Raw genomic sequence first — 14,068 nt, forward strand, 5'->3', positions numbered from 1 at the left:
ATAAAAATAAATAGTATCCAAATAAACCTAGCCTTAAAGTAATACCAATTACCGGTAAGGCAAGTTAGCATATAAAAGCAAAAATAATAGAATCAAGTCTTCTCTATTCGTTCTCTCAATTCTGAAGGGCGAATCAAGTGCTTGCACGACCAGTCAGAGGGGATTTGTTTTGGTTGCTTCGCTCCTTCTGAGAAAATTGCCACTACCGGAGCTCCACCTAACAAGACCGGAAATGGCCTTGACAGATCACTTATTAGTGCTTGACCTTAGTAACCCTGATCTCCGATAGAACGATCTCCTCAAACTCTCTAAGGTACAAAAATGGCGAAGCCTTCGTTTTTATCTTCTTCTTCTTCTTTTAAAAGATGATTGGTTTATCATATCTGATATATTGCTTATTAAAAATTAGGTCTTCATCTTTGTTTTGTGTGTTTGGAAATGTGGGAGTTAGGGTTTTTGATTGTTTCAATAGGGATTTTGGATTTGAAGGTTTAGTAGAGGGGAAACAAAAATGGGTGATTGATGTTAATTAGCTTTCTCTGACTGACCTGTGTTCAGTTACTGGGAAACCTGATAAATAGAAAAAGAAAGTTTTATTTTTATTTTTATTTGATTTCAATTGAGAAGATTGCCTCGGTTGAGTTAAATAGTTGCATTGAGAGTGAAATTTAATCTTTTGAGCGATAACACAACTAGTTGCAGTTACAATCTATTTTAAAAAATAAAATAAAATAAAAAAATAAAATTGCAAACACACGACACACACAGCTAACTAGATTACCTGGTTCTGGACCTTCTGGTTGACTATGATCATAGCCTTTGTTGAGGAACTTAATCACATTCAAATTTATTGCAATCCCAAAAGAAATAATCATAATCTAATTAATTCTCATAATTACTTATATTGTCCAAATTAACATTGAAAGGCAATAAGGTTGATGTAAGGCACAGCTAGCTACAAGGGTGTCAAGAATTACAATCAAATCTGAACTCTCCGCTGTCTATGGAAAATTTCATCTGATGCCTTAAACTTTACTAGTAGATCTTGTGCTGTTTTGGATATACATAAGCTTGTTGCTTTATCTTTGTGGCTTTTTGTTGTATCTACCAAGAAGTAGTAAAGAGCTAGCCAGAATTCTGCCTTTTCAATCAAATCCTTGACTTGAACACAACATCTGAAATACCCCTCCTGATGCATATTTTGGTTTTGATACTAGACCTGGGATATGGTCCTTTACTTTCAATCCTTGCCTTCACCCGTTTCCTTATAAGACCAGCAATTAATCCTCTGTTTTAACAGTTCCCAAATGCTTTATAGCATTTCTTTGTGCCCATATGTGGTATATACACGCATTAAAACCCGATTTGTAGCAGTCAACACTCAACCTTTTACCTTTTCAATTTGTTGCAGCACAATTGGTGAGACTATGCCAGTCTCCATCAAGTCTATCTTGATAATAGCATTTCCTAATTTTCCTCCAAAGTATTTTAGAAAGGAGGCACTTTAAAAAAGATGATCTCTACTCTCAAAGCTTCCACTGCATAACAAACATAAAGGATCACATGTTATTCCCCAACTAGCTTTGAATTGCATGATTTTAGTTTAACCTTGGAGTGTATAATCTTAATAGTGATCTATACACATTAGATATATAAATATATTTTATTTTAATGCTGATTTGGAAATGCAAAGGAGATATTTGTGAAATTATTTGTTTGAAACTTTGAAGTGATGTTAAGCTATTTTATATGCATGTTATGCAGTCTTGGGAGTGATTTATCAAATTGAGAAATGCACCAGGGTGCTCTCCAAATTGCAAGTTATTCTAACGTATATTGCAAGTTATGCTTTGGCTACATTTGACCTTAGGCAAAACTCTTTTGACATTGGATCCCAGGGCAGAGCAGGGGATGTGATGCCTATGTTGTTGAAGGTACATAGCAAAAACAAAAAAAGGTTATTGAAGCAGATGCTGAATGCATAAATTGAGAAGTTGTTGTTGCTTCCAAGGCAATTGATGAAGGACCATGGCCAAAGATGACTACTTATGTAACCATTCCTTACTGTACTTCTTATTTGTCACTTTTCTTGATGTAGAAAGAAAACGTCGCTATCTACAAATTTTAAGATTGGTATTTTTTTTTTCTAATAAATATCCAGGAAAGACAAATGGCGTTTTTGCATTTTGCTAATTTGATTGAACAACACAATGATGAACTTGCAGCACTTGAGACATGGGACGTTTAATGCAATACTATGTTGGCATTCTGCTGACATATCAGCATCCGCTATATTAGCATTGGCAAGCACCTTTCCTCAATCCACAAATGGAGAAATGATAGAAAGGATTTAGTCCCGTTATGATTATTTTAAATTATATCCTAGAGTCACTTGCTTTGTTTCTCTTTTGACATAGTGTTTGCAAAGTTCTCAAGAGAATACTAAATTACTAGTGCTGGTTATTCATTAGTACCTGGCCTAATTATAGGTCCAAAAAATATTCCATGCCGAAACTGTCATCAAGCTTTTGTATGAGTAACAAATCCAACCAAATTTTTTTTCTTTTAGGTTTGCATTATTAGTTTACTATGTCTGTATTCACATTATTTGGAAAAATTTCAATTGTTTTTCCCTTGCTTTATCAATTTGCAAGAGCTGAATTTGGTAATGGAGAGCTTCCTTCAAACCAAATCTCAGTGCATTATAAGTTTCTAAGGCCTCTGAGCAACAATTTGAGCTTTTTTTTTTTTTTTTTTTTTTAGAGATAATTACAATATGCTGTTAATCTCACAGTTCAAACTCTTTCCTCCTAGACTCCCAAGCACTTTGTGCATAGAGAGGTGTCAATTCAGTTACAAAGCCTTTGGCAACAACTATTTGAGCTAATTGGCTACAACAATGATCTTTATTTGTAAAATTACCAAGTAGTTGACAAGAAAATTGTTGCAGAAATATTGAATGTAATTGTTAACAATTGATAACAATGCATTTTGGCAGACTATGAAATCTAAAATTGTTTTGAAAGGTAATTATAGCTTGCTGTTGGTTTGGTATGTTTTTGCTTTTGCTTGGTTGCTTCATTTTGTTATTTCTTGACAAGAATATCATTAGCTATTTTCATTAGAATGCATAATTTATTTGCTTCTCAATTTTACACTCTCTTTCCCTTCATATTTGGGATATCAAGTTCTTCAAGAACACACTCTGAGGCCTAAATTTGTTTTAGGTTTCAATTTCAAGTTCTTCAAGAAAACACTCTGAGGCCTAAATTGTTTTAGGTTTCAATTTTTTTTTTCTTCTTTAGATTTAATAGTTACAGCACTATATGGTCTAAATATATAGTGGAATCATTTAGAGGAGCAAATGTTTCCTAACAAATAATGTTTGCTTTGGGTCATCTTTTTTTTCATTTAGAAAATTTAACACCATAAAGGCACCAAAAAGCTGAGATGTGTTTGATTAAAATACCCATGAGATGTTGAAAAACACCAAGTTGTCTTGAAAACCTCTAACATGACCAAAATATCTTTACAATCACTAAAACAAATCCAAGATATCATTCTAACATGGCCAAATTGAGTAGTTTTGATGCTATTATAGTAATTATCAAAAAAATTAGTATGTTAATCATTCTAGGTATTTTTAGCGCTACTTTGTTCATTTTTAGTGTTTTTTTATTATTAATTTTGAAAGTTTAAAAATGTATTGTAGTCATTTTATAGGTTAATGAAGGTATTTTGGTAATATTTGAGGCATTGGGGTATTATAGTAATTATATATATATATATATATATATTGAGAAACACACACACACACACACACAAGGGAGAGGGAAAGGAGTTCTAACACAAAGGCAGACCACAACTCTACTTAAAAGTCATGGTAACTTTTAAGGGAGGATATGATAAGTTATACTACATACAATACACTCTCTTAAGCAATGTGGGACAATTACCCTTTTTTTTTTTTTTTTTTGAGAAACACACACACACACACACACACACACACAAGGGAGAGGGAAAGGGGTTTATATATTTTTAGGACTATTTTTTGAAATCCTTAATTTCTAGGGTATTTTTGTTAATTTTCAAGTTCATAACCATTTTGGGAAAATTCATTGTTAACATTTTAATTATTACCAAAATTGTTATGAATCGACAAAAGTACAGTCATATGTAATGTTGGTACTGTCTAATGTGACTAAAAAATAATAAAACTATTTTTTTTTTTTTAGAAGAAAATAATAGAACTATTGAATATAACAAAAGTATGATCATATGTAATTTTGGTAATACCCAATGTGACGTTAGAACCATCAAATATGAGAAAAGAATAATGGTACCACCAAATGCAACAAAAGTACGGTCAAATGCGATGTTGATACTATCCAATGTAACGACGAAATTGTCAAATGTGAGAAAACAAATTATGGAAAATTAGGGTACCATTGAATGTGACAAAAGTACGGTTACATGTGAAACTATTTCTGTAAGTTTCTAGGTTTTGGGGGCATTACAGTCATTTTTTTCCGGTTCTAAGCGTATTTAAGTAATTCTTTAGGCTACAAGGTCATTTCAGTCATTTTTTAGGTTTCTATTTCATTAAGTTATTTTTTAGGTTTTAAGGGTCTTCTGGTAATTTTAAAGGGTTTCGAAGGTATTTTGGTCATTTTCAAGTGTTATGGGGTATTTTTGGTCATTGCTTTAGGTTTTTTAGTTATTTCGATCATTTTTTATGTTCTAGGGTAATTTCGGTCATTTTTTAGGTTCTAAGGGTATTTTGATTATTTTTTTAGGTGCTAAGGGTATTCCAGTAATTGTTGAGGGTTTCGGGGGAATTTTGGTCATTTTCAAGTTTTTTGAGGTATTTTGGTCATTTTATAGGTTTCAAGGATATTTCAAATTTTTTAAAGATTTCAGGGTCATTTGGTAATTTTTAAGGTTCTATGGGTATTTCAGTAATTTTTTAGGTTTAAGATGCATTATGGTCGTTTTTTAGGTTTTAAGGGCATTAGTATCATTTTTTAAGTTACAAGGTCAGTTCAATCATTTTTTAGGGTTCATGGTCATTTAGGTAATTTTTTTAGTATCTAAGGTATTTTAATTATTTTTTAGGTTTAAAGGGTATTTCTGTCATTTTTTAGATTTGAGGGTCATTTCGGTTATTTTTTAGGTTTTAAGGATAGCCCAATAATTTTTAAAATTTTCGGGGTTATTTTGGTAATTTTTAATTGTTAGGATGCGTTTTGGTAATTTTAGTATATTTAAGGGTATTTTGGGAATTTCAGAGATTTTAGGAGTATTTTTGTTATATAAATCCATCAATTATTTGATAATTCGATGGGGTTGGCTACGCCTATATGTAATGTTGGTTCGGCTTAATATGATGATGAAACTATCAAATGTGAGTAAAAAAAAGAAGAGAACTATTGAATATGACACAAGTACGGTCAAACATGATATTGGTACTGTTTAATGTGACGATGAAACTATCAAATGTGAGAAAAAAATAGGGTACCACTGATAACAGAGGGTCATTCTACGGTACCCATGCTTTTTTTAGGGGGGTACGGTACCCATGTAAATTTTGACCGTAGATCTTACTTGTTTTAATCTTGGCTATTTATTTATTTTGAATGGAATACTTGTCACTGGTTAAGTAGGTGATGTATAAAAATAAATAAATAAAACAGAGGAAAAAAAAAATTTGCTCTTGTTCTCTCTTAAATTGCTTCCCTCTCTTGCATTCGATGAAAGATTCTCAGAAAAAATAAACTTACCCCATTCTCTCCCTCAAAATTCTTCTCTTTTAAATTCTTCTCTCTTCTTGAGTAGGGGTTTATTTTGCTTTAGGTTGGTCTTTGTGATTTCAAGGTCTGATGGTTTGGTTGTTTCAAGTGTCAAATATTTCCCTGAAACCTTGCATGTTTGTGCATGTCAATTTTTTTTGCTTGGGTTCGACTTGTTTATTAAACGAGCCTAAAACTAAGGCTCAAGCTTCACTTATTTAAAACTAAGGCTCAAGTTGAATGCCAGAAAATACCAACTTATCTATGCTTTGGCAATGAACTTTGAGAAAGTAACTTGTGCTTAATTATTGAAGAAAGTTTAATCATGGATTCCTTGCTGTTTCTTTACATATAATTTTTTTTTAATGCTTCTCATATAATAATTTTTATTTTTGAATGATAAAAAAATCAATTTCCCTTTCAAAAGAAAAAAAAAATTCACTAAATTGCTAAAGATAAACATTCAATCTCCCATTCATTAAATATAAAAACAATTCACTAAATTATTAACAATCTCTTAGTCATCATTTAATACAAATCACTGTCATTTTAGTAACTGAAAATAATCATGTAGTGGAATTTTTCTAGCATTTTCTATAATTTTGGAACATTCATTTTCTTTTGAAAGCACTAGATTTGATGCCAACTTATATCGCAAACGTTCAAACTAGTTGTGCTTGGCAAAAAGCAATTATTAAGTACAAAACTTAACAAAATCACATATCAAAATTATTATTAAGCACAAAGAGAAAGAAACAATACCACTGTTTGCACGTTTTTTCTTCGCATGTCTTTCCCAGTTGTGCTTGGCAAAAAGTCCAATATATATATATATATATATATATATATACACACATCTTTATGAACTAAAGTCAATGACACATAAGTACTAGTGACTATTATTGTCATTCATAGGGATATAAATCTACGAGTACAAATAAACAATGTATTAGTATGTGTTAATGTAAAATACAAAGTGTGTTGAGTAAAATTACATATTCACAAAACATTAATTATGACATATACTTGTCATTGTCCTTATATGTATTTTTAAACCATTCCAGTGTGGGATTGCCATCTTCATCATTCATTTTTTGCTACAAGCATATATATAAAGAAATAAGTAAGTATAAAAGGGACTTCAGTGGTGGGCACAAATGTAAAAGTACTGTTAGATGTGACATTGGTACTACTAAATGAGACAAAGAAACTGTTAAATGTGAGAAAAAAAATTAAGGGAACTACTAAATATGACAAAAGATCTGTAAAATGTAATGTTGGTACTGCCAAATGTGACAATGAAACCATCAAATGTGAGAAACTAAAAACTAAGGAAACCACCAAATGTGACAAAAGAACAGTCACATGTGATGTTAGAGCTGCATAATATGAGGATAGAACTATCAAATGTGAGAAAAAAATAAAGGAACTACCTAATGTGACAAAAGTACAATTATATGTAATGTTAGTACTGCACAATGTGAGGATGAAATCGTCAAATGTGAGAAAAAAATAAGGGAACCACCAAATGTGACAAAAGTACTATTAAATGTGATGTTGGAATTATATAATGTGAGGATGAAATCGTCAAATGTGAGAAAAAAAATAAGGGAACCATCAAATGTGACAAAAGAACTGTCACATGTGATGTTGAAACTGCATAATATAAGGATGAAACCATCAAATGTGAGAAAAAAAAAGGGGGGAACCACCAAATATGATAAAAAAACTGTTACATGTAATGTTGAAATTGCACAATGTGAAGATAGAACCATCAAATGTGAGGATTTGGTAACCTGATATAGCAAATTGCATACTAGTGAGTACCATATCCCAAAAAAAAGGGGGGGGGGGGGTACGATAGAATTACCCGACAACAGAACTATCAAATGTGAGAAAAAAAAAAGGGTACCACTGAATGTGACAAAAGTACAGTTAGATATGATATTGGTACTACCTAATGTGACAATGGAACCATCAAATGTGAGGACAAAAAAAAAAAAACCCCACTAAATGTAACAAAAGAACAGTCACATGTGATATTAGAATTGCACAATGTGAGGATAGAAGTATAGAACCGTCAAATATGAGAAAAAATAAAAGAATCACCGAATGTAACAAAAGTACAATTACATGTAATGTTGGTACTACATAATGTGAGGATGAATCATCAAATGTGAGAAAAAAAAAAAAAAAAAAAAAGGAACCACCAATTATGGCAAAAGTAGTATCAAATGTGATGTTGAAATTGCACAATGTGAGGATGAAATCATCAAATGTGAGAAAAAAAAAAAAAAAAAAAAAAAAAGGAAACCACCAAATGTGACAAAAAAACTATCACATGTGATGTTGGAATTGCACAATATGAGGATGTAATTATCAAATGTGATGGTAATCTAATATAGCAGGTTGTCTACTAGTAAGTATCGTACCCAAAAAAAAAAAGAATGGTAGAATTACTCTTGAAGGGAAATTCAAATTCAAATATAAATTAAATAAATTGATAGGAAATGTATTTTCAAGTTACGTAAATCTCAAAATGTCATCTTTTGTTTGTTGTCCAACTGACTACTGAGTGGGAGATGGTTAACTAGAATTGTGGTTTAGGAAGTCTCCTCTCTTTAGAAGTTTCTCTCACGCCGCCTAGGGTTTATCTGCTAGGGTTTCTCTAGTTAGGTTTATCTAGCGATGAGTGTAGAATTTTGTCCTTCCCTTCGTGGAGGTTCTTCTGTTCCCTTCAAACCCTGTGCTTGGTAGGACGGTGAGTGGTGTGGGTTGGTGTCCCTGTTACGGAGTGGTGTGGCTGGCAGTCTTATTGCTATGGCATCCATTGAGGACCTTTGGTCACATTTTTCATTAACAGAAGAAGAAGAGAACGGGTCTGATGTTCCTCGGAAAACAGAGGTCTCCATAGTGCGTTTAGCAGCAAAGTTTTTCACAAAGCGAGTGGTTAATGCAGAGGCAGTTAGTCGGACTTTCAAACCGCTTTGGAAACTCATTGGAGAGATGAAGATTCGGGATATTGGGGGCAATATTTTGTTGTTGGAGTTCGATGATGCGCTGGACCTAGAATGTGTCCTGGAGTTTGAGCCATGGATCTACGACAAAAGCTTAGTCATTTTTCGGCACGTTGTGGATGTTGACTCCGCTCCTCTGCTACCGTTTGATTATGTTACCTTCTAGGTGCAACTCCACAACGTCCCAGATCAATGCCTTACTCAGGCGACGGGTGAAGTAGTGGGTAACACCATTGGAGCTTTAGTGCAGGTGGCGGACCCGGAGGATGATGGTGAGGGAGGGGAGTTCTTGCAAATTCGGGTTGTGATCGATATTAAAAAACCTCTGCCGTGGTGTTGCAAACTGTGGTCGGAAGGAGAGCATGTTGGGTGGGCTTTGCTTAAATTTGAGCGGCTGCCCAACTTTTGTTATTGGTGCGAGAAGGTTACTCATAGTGAGAGCGACTGCGACGTGTGGCTTCGGGGAAAAGGTAGATTGAAGAAGGAAGAGCAACAGTATGGGGATTGGTTGCGTGCTGATCTGGTGCGTCACACTAGGAAAACAGTGGTGGTTGTATCTGGTAGAGCTCGTGGGAAACAGAGCTGGAAAAAGGGTCCGGCAATGGCGCAAAAACAGCCAACAACAAATGATTTGAACAACGAAGGTGTGCATGGTTCAGAACTGGGCAAGGGAGGTGCGATGGAACACGTTCAGTTTGAGGCAGTTCTTATGGAAGCCAAACCATCAGGTGAGCTTATTTTTCATCATGATACTTTGAACCAAAATGACTCTAGTGTCAATGGTGAGATGTTTGAAGTTTTGGAAAAAAGCATGGAGAGTTTGGTGGGTCCGGGTCAGCCAATTAATACAATGCCCATGCAAACAGCTTTGTGTAATAAGGGGGGAGTTGGTCACAGTGAGGGGTTGAATGGTCTTTTCTCTTTTGGTGCAACCCAAACTCCACTAGCAGACATAACAAATAGGTTAGCTACGCAGCCTTTGACAAGTTCCAAGAAAAAATGGACAAAACTATTGCGTGAGGTTGGGGAGTCCGATTCAAGTTCAGATATGGAGACTTCAGAGAGTAGGCGACCAGAGTTGGAGACTGTGGACTTGACTAATAGAAAAAAGAAAAGGGTTTGTGTAGTAAGTAAGGGGGGAAATGAGAATAATCAGGTGGTGGCTGGTTTCCAGCACCACCAGTTACAATGAGTTGCCTAAGCTGGAACTGTTGTAGGCTTGGAAACCCACAGACAGAGGCCGAACTTGCTGACTTAGTTAGCAAAAAAGATCCCAAAATGGTTTTCTTCATGGAGACCAAAGTTGATATGGATGTTATTGAGAAGATAAGTCGTAAAATGCAGTACAAAAATTATTTTGTTGTTCCACGACATAACAGGGGAGGGGGACTGGCTTTGCTGTGGAAAGAGGATTTTGCTATGAAAGTCCTTACCTCTTCTGATAATCACATTGATGGGGTGGTGGATCAAGGAATGGATGACGCCTGGCGTTTCACGGGTTTCTATGGAGAGCCTGAAACTGCCAACCGGGAACATTCCTGGAATCTACTCAGAGATTTGAGCCACAGACACAGTTTACCTTGGATTTGCCTTAGTGATTTTAATGAGATACTTAGACTTGAAGAAAAACAGGGATGGTTGGATAGGCCTGAAAGACAGATGTAGGGGTTTTGGGATGCTTTGGATTATTGTGGATTTAAAGATCTGGGATTTAATGGATACCCTTTTACATGGTGCAACAGAAGACCAGGAGACCATAATGTTTGGATTCGTTTGGACCGTGGGGTGGCAACAGTGGATTGGTTCTTATGGTTTCCTACTTCCCGTATCCATCACTTAGAGTGCTTTCATTCTGACCATAGACCCATCCTTCTCATTTCAGATGCTGAGCAAAAAAGGTTCTATAGAAAGGGGCGGCCATTCCGATTTGAGGCAATGTGGCTCAAAGATAGATCTTGTGAGGATGTGGTGAAACAATCTTGGGCTAATTTATTTGACTCAAACCCGGTTAGTATTTTGTTGAAAAAAATTGCAAGTTGCCAAGTCAACCTTAGCACATGGAATTGGGTTACCTTTGGGCATGTGAGAAATACATTGGCCAGGAAATTGAAGGAGTTGAGCCATGCTGAGGAGGTTGGTTTGTATAGAACCAATCCGGATCAGATTGAAATGCTTCGGTCAGAAATTAACTTGCTCCAGGTGAGAGAGGAAGCAATGTGGAAGCAACGTTCTCATAGTGATTGGTTGAAGGAGGGAGATCGCAACACTCGCTATTTCCATTGTCAGGCCAACCAACGGAACAAGCATAATCTTATTGTGGGGTTGGAAGATGAGTTTGGTGTTTGGACCGAAGATGAAGATCAAATGGGCAGACTGACAAGTACTTATTTTGACACTATGTTTACCACATCAAATCCAATTGGCTTTGATGAGATTTTGAATGGCCTAGTTTCTACAGTAACTGAGGAGATGAATAATAGCTTAAAGAAACCTTACACGGCTGAAGAGGTTCTTAAAGCTCTCCACCATATGGCCCTCTCACAGCTCCAGGCCCTGATGGTATGTCCCTTATTTTTTACAAATCATTTTGGCATATTGTTGGTATAGATGTGACAGAAGTAGTTTTGACAGCTTTAAATTCCAGCACTATTCCAGCTTCTATTAACTTTACTTTTACTACACTTACTCCCAAAATAAAAAACCCTAAGAAAGTTTCAGACTTTAGACCTATAAGCCTTTGTAATGTGGTCTACAAACTCATTGCAAAAGTGTTGGTTAACCGTTTGAAGCTAATTTTGCCATACGTAGTTTCTGATTCACAGAGTGCTTTTCTTTCGGGAAGGTTGATTACTGATAATGTGCTGGTTGCATTCGAGACACTCCATTTCTTGAAGTGGAAGACCCAAGGGAAAGATGGGTATATGGCTCTAAAGCTTGATATAAGCAAAGCTTATGACAGAGTGGAGTGGGATTTCTTGGAAAGGGCTATGTTGCACTTAGGGTTTGCTGGAAGTTTTGTTGCTACTATCATGTCATGCATCAAGTCTGTTTCATATTCGGTTTTGCTCAATGGGGTGCTAGGTAGAACTATCAAGCCTAGTAGGGGGTTGAGGCAAGGTGATCCGTTGTCTCCATATTTATTTTTGCTATGTGCCATGGGACTTCAAGGTTTGCTCCACAAAGCTGAATCTGAGGGTGTTATCAGGGGAGTGTCAATTTGTAGAAATGGGCCATGTGTGTCTCATCTATTTTTTGCTGATGACAGTGTTCTTTTTTGTCGTGCAAAAGAATCTGAGTGTCAGGTAATCCTTGATCTTTTATTAGTTTATGAGAGGGGTTCGGGCCAAAAAATAAACAGAGATAAGACAAATATCTTCTTCAGTTCTAACACTCACCATGATGTCCAAGTTCGAATACAACATCTGTTGGGTGTTCCAGCTATCAGGCAATATAAGAGATATTTGGGGTTACTTGCATTTGTGGGGAAAGCAAAGAGACAAGGGTTTGCATACATTAAGGAGAGAATTTGGAAGAAAATTCAAGGTTGGAAGGAGAAACTCCTATCTCAAGCAGGCAGAGAGGTGCTTATTAAGTCCGTCATCCAAGCCATTTCAACCTATTCTATGAGTTGTTTCAAGCTTCCTAAGGGATTAATTCAGGAGATTGAGGTCATGATCCGCAAATTTTGGTGGGGCTGCCATGGTGATAATAAGAAGGTGCATTGGGTAAAATGGGAGAAACTTTGTCAAGCTAAAGATTGTGGAGGCATGGGGTTTAAGGAGATTGAGAAGTTCAATGATGCTTTGTTGGCCAAGCAAGTTTGGCGTATGTTGAAAAACCTGGAATCACTTTGCCATAGAGTTTTTAAAGCTCGGTTTTTCCCGGATTGTTCCATTCTTGAAGCTAATCCCTCGATTAATGGGTCGTATGCATGGAAGAGTATTTTAAGTGCAAGGGATGTGGTGCGGAAAGGCATGGTTTGGCGGATAGGTGATGGTAAAACAGTGAGTTTAAAGGAGGACAAGTGGCTCCCGGATCAAGTATACCGCCCGGTTAGCTCCCCTTTCCCCTCTATTCCCCCTGATGCCAAGGTTAGTATTTTGATTGATGAGGAGAATGGAACTTGGAAGGAGGTTGAAATTATGCACAATTTTCTGCCTCATGAAGCGAAGAAAATCATGAGCATTCCTCTTAGTACCAGTCTGCCTCAAGATAGTCCCATTTGGTCAAAAACGCCTACGGGTATTTTCTCAACTCAAAGCGCTTACAAGCTTCTGGTTAATGAAGCTGCAACCAACAGCCCAAGTAGCTCAAATCCACACCCCCAGAGACATCTTTGGAGAGGTGTTTGGATGCTACGAACCCCAAATAAGGTGAAGCACTTCACTTGGCGAGCATGTAACAACTCACTTCCAACAATGGATAACTTGTTTCATTGTCACATAACTCCCTCTGCCTATTGCAACATATGCCAGACCCAAACTGAGGATATATTGCATGTTGTATGGGGCTGCCCAGAGGTGGCACAATTGTGGAGCACTATCAACTGGATGCAACACACTATCCCTCACTCACCGGGGGATTTTTCTAACCTTTTTCTCAAGTTTTTTGCAGGTTCGGGATGATTATAGGGTGGAGATATTTGCTATCTCAGCTTGGTTGCTCTGGAACCGGCGAAATTCAATTCATTTTAGGCGCCTAGCTCGACCTCTGAACCAGATCTTCTTCGCTAGACTCCTGCAAGACTTCCTGGAGGCTCACGATGAGGAACCTGTCATAGCCCAAAATCCTGTCCAACCTAAAAGGACTGCCCCTGCACAGCCACGGTACAAAGCCAACTTCGACGGAGCTCTATTCAAAAGCTCTAACTTTGCTGGTTTGGGTGTGATTATCAGGGACACTAATGGCGTTGTCATAGGTGCGCTTTCAGCTCGAGTACCACTCCCTTAGTCTGTGGCATTGGTTGAAGCTTTAGCTTGCAGGCGTGCTGTCCAATTTGCTGTTGAGATCGGGTTACATGAAGTGATATTTGAAGGTGATGCAGCAGTAGTGATCAATGCCATTTCAAAAGGATCGGCTAACCAATCTTTGTATGGTCACATAGTTGATGATGTGCTTGGCCAAGCTTCTCTTTTACATTTTTCTGATTTTTGTTATGTTCCTCGTTCATGTAATTCAGTAGCTGATGCATTAGCTAAACGTGCTAAAACAGGGCCTAAGTTACAAGTTTGGTTAGAAGATTGTCCTGAAGACATTACCCCT

The 14,068-nt window shown here is 36.4% G+C and overlaps 1 long non-coding RNA gene across 2 annotated transcripts; it reads left to right on the top strand.

Annotated features, from left to right (window-relative positions):
• LOC126725600 (uncharacterized) lies at positions 1 to 2,463 on the top strand. Of its 2 annotated transcripts, XR_007655509.1 has the most exons (3): positions 83 to 313; positions 1,765 to 2,050; positions 2,162 to 2,463. It is a non-coding gene; the product is annotated as an uncharacterized LOC126725600 (long non-coding RNA). The 2 variants fall into 2 exon arrangements; XR_007655508.1 differs by having other exon boundaries at positions 1 to 313; positions 1,765 to 2,184.
• Positions 2,464 to 14,068: the final 11,605 nt, after the last annotated feature.

This window comes from Quercus robur, chromosome 5, assembly GCF_932294415.1.
Source record: "Quercus robur chromosome 5, dhQueRobu3.1, whole genome shotgun sequence".
Classification (NCBI taxonomy): domain Eukaryota; kingdom Viridiplantae; phylum Streptophyta; class Magnoliopsida; order Fagales; family Fagaceae; genus Quercus; species Quercus robur.